The 15740-nt window shown below is 40.4% G+C and overlaps 1 non-coding gene across 1 annotated transcript; it reads right to left on the reverse strand.

Annotated features, from left to right (window-relative positions):
* Nucleotides 1-1642: 1642 nt before the first annotated feature.
* On the reverse strand, nt 1643-1746 carry LOC133781052 (small nucleolar RNA R71). Its single transcript, XR_009869849.1, has one exon. It is a non-coding gene; the product is annotated as a small nucleolar RNA R71 (small nucleolar RNA).
* Between the last annotated feature and the right edge of the window lie 13994 nt (nt 1747-15740).

Below are 15740 nucleotides of genomic sequence, written 5' to 3' on the forward strand. Positions count from 1 at the left end.
AGAAAGAAAGAGAGAAGAAACCAGAAATTAGCCAAGAAAGGAGGAGAACGAAAAAAGAAGCTCAAGCATCATTTGGATTTGTTCTTTCTCCTGTTTCTAAACTTCATTATATATTTTCTAAGTTTAATTCTGATCTAAATATTTATGGGCTGTATTGAATATGGATTAATGCTTTTTAACTCATCCATGAACTAATTTTTGTGTGGCTTGAATGGTTGATGAACTCTATGTTATAGTGTAATAATTTCTTGCACCTTATTTTAGTTAAATCTCTCTTGTTCATTCAAGTGTGCTTATTATTATTCTCTTGTTGTTGTTTGGCCAGCAATGGCAAGATATGTAATTATATTTAATGATGGAATTGTAAAGGAAAGAACTTGGATGACATAAGTCATAATATAGGTTAGATTATGTTAGTAAGTAACATAGGGATGTGTTATTTGCTTAGCGTAACTTTTGAGAATTGAACCTTGAATTTTCTTTTTTAAATCTGATTTGGCATAGGAATATGTTTAATAAGGTAAAATAATTAATATCATAAAATTTGGGAAAGTTTTACGAATTTTTAGTGAATTCTTGTTAACCTGGGAGTTTTGCTAAAATATTCATGAAACAATCTGTTCAGGATAACCAACATAGCAGAAATCAACAATTCAAGTCCATTTTACAATCCATATATTTCTTTCAAAATTTCTTTGTTCAGTTCAGTTTATTTTCAATATTTTTTGTCTCTTTAATATTTCGTTTAGGTTATAACCTACCCATTCGATTGTTAGTACTTTTAAGTTGTTCAGTAATTGTTTTGCCTATTTTTCTATTTCGCAATCCTTGTGGAGACGATCTACTTATCACTGTATTACTTGTGTGATTACGTGCACTTGTGTATTTAAAATTAATCAAAATTTATCACAACAAGTTTTTGCTACCGTTTTCGGGGATTGGAACTAGAAATTTGTGTAATATAAATTACGTGCAATTTTTTTTCTTTGTTGTTCTCACCTTGTTTGCTTGCTCATGTGTTTTCTCAGGGATCTACTGTATGAACAAGCAAGAAGACAATGAGCTAGCTCCTATTGACACTGAGATTAAACGAACAGTTAGAAGAAGACTAAGGGAACAATGGGCTCAAATTCACCTTGCTATGGCTCAAGAAGGTGAAGGGGTTGGGGAAATTAGAGTTCAACCCATGCTTAATGCGACTAAGGGAGTTGTTAGTGAAGTAGCTAATGCTAATAATGTTGCTAACACGATTGCTATGGCCGATGATAGAGAGAGAGCCATAAGGGAGTACGTTGCCCCAATGTTTAATGAGCTGAATCCTGGTATTGTTAGGCCCAAAATTCAAGCTGCTCAGTTTGAGTTGAAGCACATGATGTTCCAAATGTTGCAAACAATGGGTCAATTTAGTGGGCTGCCTACTGAGGATCCTCATCTTCATCTTCGTTCATTATTGTCGGTGAGCGGTTCATTCAAGTTCCAAGGTGTTACTGAAGAGGCACTAAGGTTGAAAATGTTTCCCTTCTCTTTGAGGGATCGGGCTAGAGCTTGGTGAAACACCCTTCCTCTCGACTTGATGACTACATGGAATGAGTAGGCTGAAAAACTCTTGATGAAGTACTTTCCTCCTACCAAAAATGCCAAAATTCCCAATGAAATCATGTCTTTTCAATAGCTAGAAGATGAATCCTTTTGTGAAGCTTGGGAGAGATTCAAAGAGTTATTGAGGAAGTTCCCACACCATGGGATTTCACATTGTATACAAATGGAAACATTCTATAATAGGCTCAATTCTTCCACTCGCATGGTGTTGGATGCTTCAGCTAATGGGGCTATTCTCTCTAAGTCCTACATTGAAACCTATAAGATTTTGGAGAGGATTGCTAGCAACAATTACCAATGGTACAATGTTAGAGCCTCAACAAGTCGAAAAATGGCTGGTGTACTTGAAGTGGATGCATTGACAACTTTGACCCCTCAAGTTTCATCCATGACTAACCTTCTCAAGAACATGAGTTTGGGGGGAATGGTACAAGTACAACCAGCTGCTATGGGACAAGTTTTTGATGTATCTTGTGTTTATTGTTGAGATGGGCACACATTTGAGAGTTGTCCTTCGAATCCCACTTGGTTTGTTATGTGGGGAATCAAAATGCCAACCATAATAACCCATATTCAAACTCTTATAATCCGGGGTGGAGGCGAAATCCAAATTTCTCATGATGGGTCAAGGAGCTAGTTCAAGTGGAGCACCAATGCAAACACAAGCCTACATATCCACCGGGGTTTTCTCAACAATAGCCAAGAGCTCAACCACCCCCTCCTCAAGTGTCTCAACAAGCTCTTTGAAGAGTTTAATGAAAGAATATATGGCCAAGAATGATGCTGTGATTCAGAGCCAAGTGGCATCCTTGAGGAACCTAGAAATTCAAGTGGGGCATCTAGCTAATGAGCTAAGGAATAGACCACAAGGCACCTTGCCTAGAGATACCTAAAATCCAAGGAGAGATGGTAAGGAGCATTGCAAGGCGGTTACCTTGAGGAGTGGTAAAAATCTGTAGTTGATTGAGGATAATTCTAAGAGAAATAATGAGCCCACTTCAATCCAAAGTAGTTTTTGAAAGGAAGACAAAGCTGTTAGTTCGAAAATGTCAAATGCTAATACTGAAGCAATTACTGCAACAATTCCTCAACAAAATGCAACAGAGAAGCCTATGAGTAAGCCACCTCCACCATTTCCTTAGCGTTTTAAAAAGCAGCAACAAGATGGTCAATTTTGAAGATTTTTAGATGTTCAAAATTAGCTTCACATCAATATACCGTTGGTGGAAGCTTTGGAGCAAATGCCCAACTATGTTAATTTTTTTAAGGATATTTTAACTAAAAAGAGGAGGCTTGGAGAATTTGAAACAGTGGCTTTGACTAAATTTTGTAGTGCTATATTAAAGAATAAAATTCCTCCTAAATTGAAAGACCTAGGCAGCTTTACAATCCCTTATTCTATTAGTGGTAGAGATGTTGGTAGATCACTTTGTGAGTTGGGGGCTAGTATCAATTTGTTGCCCATGTTGATTTTCAAGAAGTTGGGAATTGGAGAAGCAAGGCCAACCACAGTCACTTTGCAACTAACAAATCGTTCTATCAAACAACCAAAAGGAAAAATTGAAGATGTTCTAATGCAAGTTGATAAATTCATTTTTCTGGCTGATTTCATCATTCTTGGTTATGAAACGGATAGAGATGTTTCTATTATCTTGGATAGGGCGTTTCTAGCTACCCAGAGGACATTGATTGACGTATAAAAAGGGGAGCTTACTGTGAGGGTTAATGACCAACAAGTGACTTTTAATGTGTTCAACGCTATGAAGTTTTCAGATGAGATTGAGGAATGCTCTCAGTTGAGTGTAATTGAGTCAATTGTAGCTGAAAAATTCCACAAGGAAGTTTTTAAATATGGAGTGGGGGTAAGGTCACTTGAAGAGCTTGAAGACTTAAGTGATGAGGAAGAAAACCAAGTTACATGGGTGTAGTCAAAGCAGCCCTTTACTAAATTTAGGAGGTCGTTTGAGTCCTTGGACTTGTCAGAAGAGAATTTTAAGCCGCCTAAGCCCTCTATTTGAGAGCCACCAAAGTTAGAGTTGAAGTCCTTGCCTAATCACTTGAAGTATGCCTATTTGAGAGACAATGAGACTTTGCTTGTGGTTATTTCAGCCATGTTATATGCTGAAAATGAGCGGCTGTTGCTTGATGTTTTGAAGAAATACACAAGGTCCATTGGCTGGACCATGGCGGATATCAAGGGTATAAGTCCCTCATTTTGTATGCATAAAATTCTGTTGGAAGATTGTTGTAATAATTCTGTTGATCAGCAGCGGAGGCATAATCCTATCATGAAGGAAGTGGTTAGAAAAGAGATAATTAAATGGCTTGATTATGGAATTGTTTACCCAATTTCGGATAGTTCTTGGGTCAACCCAATTCAGTGTGTTCCGAAATAGGTGGAGTCACGGTGGTGGCTAATGAAAATAATGAGTTGATTCCCACAAAAACAGTGATGGGGTGGCGTGTTTGTATGGACTACTGAAACTGAATAAGGCCACTCGGAAAGACCATTTCCTGCTGCCATTCACAGATCAAATGCTTGATCGGTTTGAGGGAAAAAAGTTTTATTGTTTTCTTAATGGGTATTCAGGCTATAATCATATTTCCATTGCGCCAGAAGACCAAGAGAAGACTACATTAACTTGTCCTTATGGTACTTTTTGCTTTAGAAGGATGTCGTTTTGGTTGTGCAATGCTCCTGCCACTTTCCAATGTTGTATGATGGCTCTTGAAGTCTTCATGGATGATTTTTCCATATTTGGTGAGTCCTTTGAAACTTGTTTGGATAACTTGGAGTAAGTCTTGGCGAGATGTGAAAAACAAACTTGTTATTGAATTGGGAAAAATGCCATTTCATGGTACCAAAATGCATTGTTTTAGGTCATAGAATTTCTAACAAGGGCATAGAAGTGGATAGACCTAAGCTTTAAGTCATTGAAAAATTTCAACCACCTACTATAGTCAAGGGGATTCGAAGCTTTTTGGGACACGCGTGCTTCTATAGGAGGTTTATAAAAGATTTTTCAAAGATCTCCAAGCCCCTTTGTCCCTTACATGAGGAACATAGAGCATTTGAGTTCACCAAAGAGTGTCAAGAAGCATTTGTGACTTTGAAGAAAGCTCTTATCACCGCACCCATCATTGTAGCTCCGGATTTGTCTCTTCCCTTTGAATTGATGTGCGATGCTAGTGACTTTGTTGTGGGTGTCGTACTTGGGTAGCAAAAAGATAAGATCTTTCATTCTATTTATTATGCAAGCAAGACATTAGTCGATGCTCAATTGAACTATACCACCACCGAGAAAGAACTATTGGCGGTGGTGTTTGCTTTTGACAAGGTTAGAGCTTATCTTGTGGGGAATAAAGTTGTTGTTTATACTGATGATACAACGTTCAAGTATCTAATAGCCAAGAAGGATGCTAAGCAAATACTTATTCGATGGGTGTTGCTTCTTAAATAATTTGACTTGGAAATTCGAGATAGAAAAGGAATGGAAAACCAAGTGGCTGACCATTTATCTAGACTTGAAGGTGGAAGTGAAAAGCAAGGTGAAGGGCCTATTAAAGAGACATTCCCCGATGAGCAGTTGTTGGTTGTGAACGAAGTCACTACACCATGGTACGCTGATTTTGTCAACCACCTGATTTAAATAGGCAGCAAATCAAGAAATTTATTCATGATGTGAGATTTTATTATTTGGATGAGCCCTATTTGTACAAGTAATTTCCATATCGAATCATGAGGCATTGTGTGCTTGAGGATGAAGTTTCAAGTATACTAGAGTATTGTCATTTAGCTCCTTATGGTGGACATTTTGGTGGGCAAAGGACAGCGGCTAAGGTTTTTCAATCGGGGTACTATTGGCCTTCTATCTTCAAGGATGCTCATGAATTTGCTAAAAGATGTGATAGATGCCAACGTGTTGGAAGTATTTCAGCAAGGAGTGAAATGCCTTTGAATTGCATCCTTGAAGTTGAATTGTTCGATGTTTGGTGGCGATTGACTATGTCTCTAAGTGGGTTGAAGCAGTGGCAAGTCCTACTAATGATTCCAAGGTGGTCATGAAATTCTTACATAAGCATGTTTTCACCCGTTTTGGCACTCCAAGGGCGCTTACAAGTGATGAAGGCAACCACTTTGTGAACAAGATTTTGGCAGCTTTGTTAGCCAAATATAGTGTGAAACACAAGATTTCCACAGCCTACCACCCTCAAACAAATGGTCAAGCGGAAATATCCAATAGAGAGATCAATGGAATCCTAGTAGAAAGGATTGGTCTCAGCGATTGGATGATGCTCTTTGGGCCTATACAACGGCTTTCAAAGCCCTTTTGGGAATGTTACCGTATCGTTTGGTTTTTGGGAAAGCTTGCCATTTGCCCGTTGAGTTGGAGCATAATTCATATTGGGAAACTCAAAAGTTACAATTAAATGAGCTGGAAGAGATGAGATTTTTCTCCTATGAAAATGCTAAGTTGTACAAGGAGAAAACTTAGAGGTGGCATGACCAGAAAATTCAAGCTCGAGTCTTACTCTTCAACTCGCGCTTGAAGTTGTTTCCTGGAAAATTGAAGTCCCGCTAGTCAGCCCCATTGGAGCAGTTGACGTTAGGGAAGATCAATCTGGAAGGGAATTTAATGTGAATGGGCAGCGCTTGAAACATTATTGGGGAGGTGAGGTCGACTGCGAGAAGACTTCCATCACTTTGGAGGATCCTTAAAGTGGTTAATGTTTTGGGTTGTCAAGTGATTCAGGCACTAATTATAAGGAAACCCAAAAAAGGAAGAAGGGTAAAATAATCTGTACATAAAAAAAAATATAATCAATGTAAGTTGTAGCTTAATGTTTTTCTTTCTTAAGTTTTAAACTATATTCTTTGGGTGTGAATGTTTCTACCAATTGATTGATCAGAGTGTTTCTCTTTTTAGTGTGTGCATAGCTTGATTAAACATTTTTGGACACCATAGAAAGAGCTAGTTTCTTGTGAGAGCTTAAGTTTCTAGAATTACTTAGTGATTTTACTTGAGGCAAAATCCTAGACAACACCACACCGATGACATGATTTAGGCCATCCTTGGATCGTTTGAGCCTTTGAAGGCTACCCTTTTCTTCATTTTATCCCCAGTCACCCTGTTGAGCTTAAGTGTCATTTTCTTGCTTAGCCACTTATTAGCCTAGCTATATATAATAACCTCTTTTCACTACCCCCTTTAGCACATTGATCTTTATAGGATTTATTTATTGTTTTCTTTTGGGGGGTTGGGAGGCATAGAGAGTGCGAGAGGCATTGGGTGAATGTTTTTCATTATCTTCTTTTGCTTGTTTTCACCATTGGGGAAAATGTTGCTTTTAAGTTTGGGGGGAGAGTGCATTTTCAGTTTTATTGTTCTCTTGCCATCTAGTTGTTTTTCTTCATTCTAAAAAAAATAAAAAAAATTCAATAGTGCACTCCCTTGAATCAAAGGAAAGTCTTGAAAAAGAAAATTCAGAAAAAAGTTAAGAAAAGAAAAAATAAGTATTCAAGTATGTTTGTAAATAGGTTTGGGGTGTAACTCTTCAAATAAAAGAAAAGTTTGTTTTAGTTTTTGTCTTTGTATGTTAGTAATAAAGGCTAGTGGCAAGAGTTATATTTTGTTGTGGGATGTTCTTTAGGAAAATGAATGTGTCCATTGATTTAGATCCTAGAAAGATTGAGGTGCTTAGGGTGATTTGTGCCAAATTTAATATCTCTTATCCTACCTTCACCCTAGCCTATCATTACAAGTTTGATAAAGTCCTATCGATGTTTTGTGTGGTGTTTTTCTACATTAGTGGAGAAGGAATCACTAAGTAACTTATGGAGATATTATTTAAGCTTTAGGAGCAAGGTCTAGCTTCATTTTTGGTGATTGAAAATGTTTAGGAAAAGCTATTCATGCACTAAAGGGTAAAACACTTGATTCATATTTTTGCAGCAGCATTAATGCTTGAAGAATTTGGTTTAAAGCTTGTGAAAGAATGAAATTCAGCTTCTCTTATTCAATATAAAATTTTTCGATAGCCTTTCTCTTTTACCACTGGCAAAGCAAAGTTTGTCCACTGTTTTTGTGTCTTGTTTTTGTTGTTTCCTTGTTCGTTTGTTGTTTAGTTTGTGCCCTTTGTGTCTTTTTTTTATTTGTGTTTTATTTTTAGAGTCCTCACTCGAGGACGAGCAATGTCGCAACTTTGGGGGTCTGATAACTCTTGAACAATGAGTTATTTCTTGTGGTTTTGAACTTATAATCCAGGAAAAATAATGGGTGATAATTTATTTTTAGCTGTTGTAGCTAACTTCAGTGTTTTTATGATCTTAGTTAAGTTTAGTTATTTTTGTAGTTTTTAATAGCTAATGGGTTGAAGATAATAGTTTCATGGATAAATATTTGCACAAAGAATGAACTAACATGTGAAATTATCTATGTTGAATTTTGTTGGCTAAATTAGCAGGTTTGCAATAGCAAAGTAGATTTTAGTGAAGCATTTTGATCAGGCAGATTTTGGACACCTAGGCGTACTTGGAAAGTCAATGGGTCAGCTGGAATAGTGGCTGAGGTGGCAAGTACAAAAAGCATGAGTAAAAAATTTGAATAAATGTCAAAAGAAAAGAGGAGACCCACGTATATACCAAAAGGAGGGGAATTATGGTACTTACATGGCCAAATTTGGAAACCTAAATGTATTTACAGAGGGTCAGCTGCATATTGAGAGAGTCTGCCATTTTTTGAAAAGAAGCAGCAAGAAAGAAAGGGAGAAGAAATCATAAATCAGCCAAGAAAGGAGGAGAACAAAAAAAGAAGCTCAAGCATCATTTGGATTTGTTCTTTCTCCTATTTCTAAACTTCATTATACATTTTTTAAGTTGATTTCTGATCTGAATATTTATGGGCTGTGTTGAATGTTGATTAATGCCTTTTAACTCAGCCATTGTAACGCCCTACTTCCTTAGAGCCGTTACCAAGTGAGTTTTAAGACAAAACAGTGTGCAATGAACTCGCTAACCGAGGTTTTTAAAACGAAAGTGTGACTAATCAAAATCTTAGGGCTGTAATCTTAGAAAATGCGTTGCTTCATTGAAAACTTATAGTATTAAACATTTGGGATCCCAAAATAAGGTTTGAAAATTATTTACAATTTAAAATAAGTTTACAGTCGATTAATTATTAAACCACAGATTATTACAGCCATTTCTCAAATAAACCCCCAACCAAAGCAGTCGGGCAGGCCAAACATGTACGCGTCGCTTCACGCTCTCCGTACTCATGGCTGGTTGACTCAATCTATGCCCTTACCTGCAACACAGAGCACCCGTGAGCCGAAGCCCAGCAAGAAAACTCATGCAGTACATAACATATGCAAATTATACAGTTAATCATATCAGATAGTCCACAGACAAACAGGTCAACCATTTGACTTAAGCAACCCGGCCATGCCGCCCCAGAAGCCTTACCAAAGCCTGGGGTCTCGGTCCTCACCGTAAGGATATCACATGTATCCATGGGGTCCCACCCTGACTACAAGCACTCCACGTGCTATGTGGTACTCCCGGCCCCACTGCCGTTCTCGGCCTTTCGCCGTTCTCGGCTCCATTGCCGTTCTCGGATCCTCGCCGTATCATTCAACTATAATCATAGATAGTCTAACTCAAATAAAATTTGAACATATATCAATTCAATCAAGTCTGCACCCTAACATGTAATGCAATATAGGGCCGAGCCCTGCAATCACATCATGGGCCCATGCCCTGTCTTACGGGTGCTATAGTTTTCTAACTTGTCAATTTGATAGCTTTCAACACTTGACTCCTTAAGCACGATCCCACTCGAGCCTTAGTGCACACCTAAACACAGCCATAGGTCAAAGTCAACACCAACCCCAAGTCTGACAACCTAGCCTCGGGACCAATCCCGAGCCCCCGGGAAGTCCTAGATCCCCAAAACAATGTGATGGAATCGAGCCCCGAACACTAGGTTAAAATCCCTCAACAAAAGCCCAAAAATCCCTTTCTGTGAACAGTGCAGCGCTACAGCGCTCTAAAGAGGGCGTTGTAGCGCTACAAGCAGAACCACACCCCCCAGAAACAGGGCCTAGCGCTACAGCGCCCACTAACTAGCGATGTAGCGCTAGTTGCAGCCAGGCAAACCCCAACTTCTTTTTCTGCGATTTCTTTGAGCCAATCTCAACCCAAACTTCCCCAAATCTTTACCAAACTCAAAATCAAGCTTATAAACACTCTCCACTCATCCCAAGCATCCCCAAATCTCAAAACCCAAGCTCATTCAACCCAAATCTCAAAATTCACCATGATCAACCCTAAACCCAGAAATTCAGTCAAACAACAAAGTTAAAGGCTTAGAATTCATACCGTTGATGCAATTTCGACCTTGATTCACTTCCTAGACCTTCATAGCTTGCTCTTCCTCAAAGCTTGCCCAGAAATTCCCTAAAGTTCCCATCAACTCAGCTCAAAACACAACTCAAACCAGCCAAACCCTTAAAACTGAAATTTCTAAAAACTTACCTCAAAAGTTGATGTGTTCTTGCTAATCCTTTCCAAATCTTCAAGTCTAACTTTAAGATCCTTGATGCTGAGCCTATCCTAGCTCCCCACTGAGCTTTGCTCCAAGAAAAATGGAAAGAAATGGTGCAAGAATGCATAAACTGCACCTTTGGAAAACCCCTCTGTTTTCTCTCTTTTCTTTTCTTCCTTTTTCTTTCTTTTCCTTCAGATTTCTCACACTCTCTAACAATCCCACTCACCATATAAAGCCTCATTTAATCTATCTCTCAAAAGCCAATTGACCAAAATTCCCTCCCTATTAATTCTAAACCCTTTTTGTCCAAGTAGGGCCATTTTAGTCATTTTACCCAATTCTCGCTAATCCTCAAGTGTCTCTAATATTTCCCGTTGCTTTCCCACACCTGATAAATCACCAAATAAGTATTCCCCATCATCAAAATTAATCTCAATCTATTCTCTAAATTCTTGCTTATACCCCCAGGCTCGCCCCGAACCAGGTATAAATTCCCGCCATGACTTTTCCGCTAACCTGCTCTTTGGGATCGTCTCGAGTCACAAATTACGAATACACCCACATACCACTGTGGTCTCAACAATCATCACATATCAATACTGTTATGCCCAAAATGGCCAAAATTACAATTATGCCCTTCTAACACAATCAGGGCCTACATGCATACTAATACACATAGTCATGCATCTCAAATAGTCAAATAGTCATATAACATGCTTTAAATCATAATCATGCATTTAACTCATCAAAGTCACACATAAATCCCATCATGCCCTCCTGGCACGCTAATCAAGGCCCTTAAGCCTTATTAGCGATTTTGGGTCGTTACAGCCATGAACTAATTTTTGTGTGGCTTGAATTGTTGATGAACCCTATGTTATAGTGTAGTAATTTCTTGCACCTTATTTTAGTTAAATCTCTCTTGTTCATTCAAGTGTGGTTATAATTAATCTCTTGTTGTTGTTTGGCCAGCAATGGCAAGATATTAATTATATTAAATGGGAAGAACTTGGATGACACAAATCATAATCAAGGTTAGATTATGTTAGTAAGTAACATAGGGATGTGTTATTTGCCTTGTGTAACTTTTGAGAATTGAACCTTGAATTTGCTTTCCTAAATCTGATTTGGCATATGACAATGTTTAATTAGGTAAAAGAATTAATATCTTAAAATTTGGGAAAGTTTTATGAATGTTTAGTGAATTCTTCTTAACTTGGGAGTTTTGCTAAAATATTCATGCAACAATCTGTTCATGATAACCAACATAGTGGAAATCAATAATTCAAGTCCATTTTACAATCCATATATTTCTTTCAAAATTTCTTTGTTCAATTTAATTTATTTTCAATATTTTTTGTCTCTTTAATTTTTTTTTTGCTTGTAGACAACCCATTCGATTGTTAGTACTTTTAAGTTGTTTGGTAATTGTTTTGCCTATTTTTCTATTTTGCAATCCATGTGGAGATGATCTACTTATCACTATATTACTTGTGTAATTACATGCATTTGCGTATTTTAAATCATTCAAAATTTATCACAACACCAACCAACCTCTCAGGCGGGTCCTCCAAAAGCCAGGATCCTCCGGGACACTCCACAAATGGCATTCGAAGTTAGCCAATTCAACATAATGTACAACCTGAGGACTGCCATCAAGGGAAAAGCATTGGTGGACTTTATCGCAGAGTGCACAGGGATAAATGAAGGGCTTGAGGAAGCCCTACCCATTATGCCTATATAGAAGCTGTATGTGGATGGGTCGTCCAACAAAAATGAAGCCGAAGTGGTGCTAATCTTGGTATTCCCTAAGGGACATAGAATACATAGTTCTTTGAGATTCGAATTTGATGCCTCGAATAATGAGGTTGAATATGAAGCCCTCCAAGCAAGATTACGAGTTTCCCGAGAGCATAAAGTTGAAGGACTCATAATCTACAACAATTCCCAGCTAGTTGTGAACCAGGTCTTTGGAGTGTATCAAGCTTGAGGAACTAGGATGGCTGCCCTTGCTACACAACTTCAAAAGGATTTACCATCCGACAAGTTTCGCAAGATCAGAACTCCAACATCGATGCTCTGGCCAAGCTAGCACTTACTAAGGATGATGAGATTCTCAATGTTGTTCCAATTGACTATTTAACTTCTTCAAGCATCGTAGATCCCGAAGAAGTGAAAATATTCCAAGCTCAAGACAATTTGATGGCGCCGATAATGAAATATCTTATCTCCAGGGAACTATTGCAAGACAAGAAAGCAACTCGGAAGCTACTCTATCAAGCCCCTCCGTAAGTGATCATGGACAACAGATTATACAGGGGAAGATATTCACTACCCTTACTTCGGTGGTTGTCTTAGTAGGAAGCCAAACTCATCCTCCAAGAAGTGCATGAAGTTTTCTATGGAGATCATGCTGAGGGGCAAAGCCTTGCCAAAAATATTCTACAATAAGGATATTTCTAGCCCAAGAAGAATAGTTATTCACTGGATTATGTCAAGAGATGCGAAAAAAGCTAACGATACGCTACCATCCCTCAAGCTCCTCCTAATGAGCTTACCCAAATGACAAGTATGTAGCGCATTGTAGTCAGGGGCATTGAATAAATAGACTCCTTGCCCACAAGAAAGGGAGGAGTTAAATACGTGTTGTGGCAGTCGAGTATTTCATAGAGTGGATTGAAGTTGAGCCCCTTGGAGTTAAATAAGTGTTGTGGCGTTGGACTTAATCATTAAGAATATCGTTTGCCTACATTTCAACAGTGATCTATTCACTAATTTTTGCGAAAGACATGGATTCATCAACAGCTTCTCCTCCATAGCTCATTTTCAGTCAAACGAACAAGTAGAAGTTGTCAACAAGATGCTTGAGGCCACATTAAAGAAAAGACTAGAGCATGTGAAAGGCGCTTGGCCCGAGGAACTACCTAGAGTACTATGGAGTTATCGTACAACTACTAGGACGACAACTGACCTTTCATCATTATTCATGGCCTACGAGTAGGAAGCCATGCTCCAAGTTAAGGCTGCCATCTGCACGAAACTACGAATAATGTATAACCCGACAACCAATCAAGCTTTATTTCAAGAATCATTGGACCTTGTTGAATAGTGTTGACGGTGAGAACTCGTCAACTAAGTTGAGTTGGTAAAATTATCAAATCAAGATCACTAATCGAAAAGCTGTAAAAATTTAAACAATAACTCAAGAACAATGACAGAACAATAATGGAGAATTTAGTCTTTTATTCACACTTAAGCCTCTGCTATAGTAAAATTTCCAACCCCCTTTCAGGTGGTCTTAGAGTTCATTTTATAGTAGGCTCTAATGGCCTTAGGTACATAGTGGTCCAGGGGACCAAGTGGTACATATGTACTGTGTCAGGGGAGTGGCTTAAGAGGTTGTGGTCGTACATCCCGTACAGGAGCAGGTGTCAGGAGGATGTCTCCACTACTTGTCTGTACCCATGTCTGATGCGTGGTGGCAGGCGTAGTGGTGCAGGTGGTAGGGGTGTCGACTCTGACTCCTGGCCATAGACGTATGGGCCATAACTCCTATCCTTGCATACCCACTCCTGGCGTTCGCACTGCTTGTCTGGTAGGGGTACCATATCCGTACTCTGACTTCTTTAGTTTTGTAGGTACATTCCATATTCATGCGTGTACCTTACCCCTTATGAGTATTCTCACCTCCAAGGCCATGGGCACGGGACCATGGGGCCTAGGCCATGGGGCCAAGGCCATGGGGCCGAGGCCATGGGCGAGGCCATGGGGCAAGGCCATGGGGCGAGGCCATGGGGTGAGGCCATGGGGCCGAGGCCATGGGCGAAGCCAGGGGGTGAGGCCAGGGGGCGAGGCCATGGGGCCGAGGCCATGGGCGAGGCCGTGGGGCCGAGTGCATGGGCGAGGCCATGGGGCGAGGCCATGGGGCGAGGCCGTGGGGCCGAGTGCATGGGCGAGGCCATGGGGCGAGGCCGTGGGGCCGAGGCTATGGGCGAGGCCATGGGGCGAGGCCGTGGGACCGAGTTCATGGGCGAGGGCATGGGGCGAGGCCGTGGGGCCGAGTGCATGGGCAAGGCCATGGGGCGAGGCCGTGGGGCCGAGTGCATGGGCGAGGCCATGGGGCGAGGCCGTGGGGCCGAGCGCATGGGCGAGATGGGCCTCGCGAGGCTACTGAGCCTTGGCACCTATGCCTTGCCAACGTGGGCCACTTGGCATTGACTCCATGAGAAACGATCCCAAACTCTTGTTGTGATGGCGCAATGGCTTCCCGAGACGACGGTGGCCTAAGGGCCTTGCCTCGGCCTCATACTTTCTCTTGATGAGATTATCAGCATCAACACTTGCCCCCCAGTCTAGGAGAGTACCTTTAGGTGCTCTTGTAGACTATTCACCTTGATTCCTATAAATAGGTCCTCATGCATGGCCTAATATTTACACCTTATTTCCTTGGCTTAGTGGTGCATAGACCCTTATTCCTTTCAAGAGGTAAGGGGTTCAATCCCCCACAACCTCACTTTCACCATAGTTCCTTTCATTTGTTTTATATATTTTTTCACTTCATTTTTTTTTTTTTTACATATGAGCTAATTTCATGGTGTGTATATCTTATGACTAACACACCTTTCTGGTTCATTCTTGCAGACGTGCCTTTTCGACTCTTTGGTGCTTTTCGCTCCCTGACCTCCTTTGGACCCCAACTTCGCTCTCTTAATCGCTCGAGGTATATTTTCTTTCCTTCTCCCTTTTATATATATATTATTTTTTATCGGGTCCAAACTAGCAGCACTTGGGATGGGGTACATTAGTCTGAGCTTGTAGTGAGTTTGACCATATGCACGCCCCTCCTCTTTGTTTTTTTGTTTTTTTGTTTTTTTTTTATACCCTGTAGTAGGCCATTTAGGGCGATTGCATCTAGAGGTATTAAGCCTATTCCTTTGTGTTTTGTAGCCTTCCCCTCGTTTATACGTGAGCCCCTTTTTGCTGTTGGGACGTGGTTTCATGGCCAGTGACGACCCGTCCGACATACCCCCAAGGGCTGAGTTTATTTACCTGTCCTCAGACTCAGAGTCCCTTGAGAGCAACCCTCACTAGGACTATGACTCCTTAAGGCAAGCCCGCATCCGCCACCTTGAGTGCATGGCCGAACTTAGGCGTAAAATTTGGGTTGTGGAGAGAGAAATTGACTCGGTGTCGAGAGGAGATGGGGGACCTTCACCCCTGGGCCTTAGTGACCATATAGCGCGTCTTAGGACGACCCTCTTTGAATTGCAATGGGAGCTAGAATTTATGGAGGGACACATTCCGCCAGAACCTCCCACTCCCTCTTTGCCTGATGACAGTCATGGGGCTGCTAGCTCCTCTCCCCGGCCCCTAGTCTCAGTTTATCCTAACTTAGTGCTCCCGCCATCGCTCCCTCGATGGAAAACTCTTGCTAGGAAGAAGAAATGGAGGGTTAAGTGTTCTGCCTCTTCCTCACATCTTTCTTTTGATTTTGCAGATATGTCGAAAGCACGTAGACAGGTGTCCGTCCAGGAAAAGGACGACGCCCCCTACTGGCGTCCAGTCTAGTGTCACATGTGTCTCCGAACAAAT

This window comes from Humulus lupulus, chromosome 5 (genome assembly GCF_963169125.1).
Source record: "Humulus lupulus chromosome 5, drHumLupu1.1, whole genome shotgun sequence".
Classification (NCBI taxonomy): domain Eukaryota; kingdom Viridiplantae; phylum Streptophyta; class Magnoliopsida; order Rosales; family Cannabaceae; genus Humulus; species Humulus lupulus.